Genomic DNA, 1,913 nt, shown 5'->3' with positions numbered 1-1,913 from the left:
TACAAACTGGAAATATATAACATTGCAAGTGACAAATCATTAGGATGTAATGAACTAGGAAGACGTGGGGTACGGAAAAAATTCGCGGGGAAAATAATCACGGAATGTCTGCTATACATCAGACGTGACGCGTCTGAGGTAAATTTTTGCTCGCTTAAGGTTACTTCAGCTCCCCTTAAGCTGGCTTTAGGTAACTTTAGCTCCCCTTTTGCTCGCTTTAGGTTACTTTAGCTCCACTTCAACTCGCTCTAGGTAACTTTAGCACCCCTTACGCTCGCTTTAGGTTACTTTAGCTCCTCTTTAACCCGCTCTAGGTAACTTAAGCTCCCCTTTAGCTCGCCTTAGGTACCTTTAGCTCCCCTTTAGCTCGCTTAAATTTACTTTAGCTCCACTTTAGCTCGCTTTAGGTAACTTTACCTCCCCTTTAGCTCGCTTTAGGTTACTTAAGCTCCCAGTTAGCTTGCTTTTGGTTACTTTAGCTCCCCTTAAACTTGCTCTAGGTAACTTTAGCTCCCCTTTAGCTCGCTTTAGGTAACTTTAGCTCCACTTTAGCTCGCTTTAATTTACTTTTGCTCCACTTTAGCTTGCTTTAGGTAACTTTAGCTTCCCTTTAGCTTGCTTAAGTTTACTTTAGCTACCCTTGACCTTGCTTAAGTTAACTTTAGCTCCCCATAAGCTCGCTTTAGGTAACTTTAGCTCCCCTTAAGCTCGCTCTAGGTAACTTTAGCTCCCCTTTGGCTCGCTTTAGGTAACTTTAGCTCCCCTTTAGCTCGCTTTAATTTACTTTAGCTCCACTTAAACTTGCTTTAGGTAACTTTAGCTCCCCTTTAGCTTGCTTAAGTTTACTTTAGCTCCCCTTTAGCTTGCTTCAGTTAACTTAAGGTGACACAGGACTGAAACTTAAGAATTTGGGCAAAAAAAGCAGCTATTTCAAGTTTAAAATAGAGATGCACATTAAATCCAAAAAACGCTCTCCAAAGCAATTTAAGTTAGATCATTGCGGTTCTTTTAAGGTATAGTAAGCCTTTAGTTAAACGTAACTGTGTGCGCAAGAAGCTTTTTAAAATTTCATAACTTTCTGAAATTTTAAAAAGCTTCTTGCGCACACAGTCACGTTCAACCATAGGCATACTAAACCTTGAAAGAACCGCAATGAACTAACTTAAATTGCTTTAGAAAGCGTTTTTTTGATTAAATTCGCATTAAGTTTTTAATCTTGAAATACCTGTTTTATGCCAGTTTCAGTCCTGTGTCACCTTAAGCTCCCCATTAGCTCACTTTAGGTAACTTTAGCTCCCCTTTAGCTCGCTTTAGGTAACTTTAGCTCCCCTTTAGCTCGCTTTAGGTAACGTTAGCTCCATTTTAGCTCGCTTTAATTTACTTTAGCTCCCCTTAAACTTGCTCTAGGTAACTTTAGCTCCCCTTAAGCTTGCTTAAGTTTACTTAAGCTCCCCTTTAGCTTGCTTCAGTTAACTCTAGCTCCCCAATAGCTCGCTTTCGGTAACTGTAGCTCCCCTTTAGCTCGCTTTAGGTAACTTAAGCTGCCCTTTAGCTCGCTTTAGGTAACTTTAGCTCCACTTTAGCTCGCTTTAATTTACTTTAGCTCCACTTTAGCTTGCTTTAGGTAAATTTAGCTCCCCTTTAAGTTGATTAAGTTTACTTGAGCTCCCCTTTAGCTTGCTTCAGTAAACTTAAGCTCCCCATTAGCCCGCTTTAGGTAACTTTAGCTCCACTTTAGCTCGCTTTAGGTAACTATAGCTCCCCTTTAGCTCGCTTAAGGTAACTTAATCTCCGCTTTAGCTCGCTTTAATTTACTATAGCTCCACTTTAGCTTGCTTAAGGTAACTTAAGCTCCAGTTTGGCTTGCTTCAGGTAACTTTACCTCCCCTTTAGCTCGCTTTAATTTACTTGAG

The sequence above is a fragment of the Frankliniella occidentalis genome, unplaced genomic scaffold, assembly GCF_000697945.3.
Source record: "Frankliniella occidentalis isolate FOCC.00 unplaced genomic scaffold, Focc_3.1 Scaffold80, whole genome shotgun sequence".
In the NCBI taxonomy this organism is placed as follows: domain Eukaryota; kingdom Metazoa; phylum Arthropoda; class Insecta; order Thysanoptera; family Thripidae; genus Frankliniella; species Frankliniella occidentalis.
The sequence above is the reverse complement of the archived record's forward strand: the minus strand, read 5'-3'. Positions refer to the sequence as shown.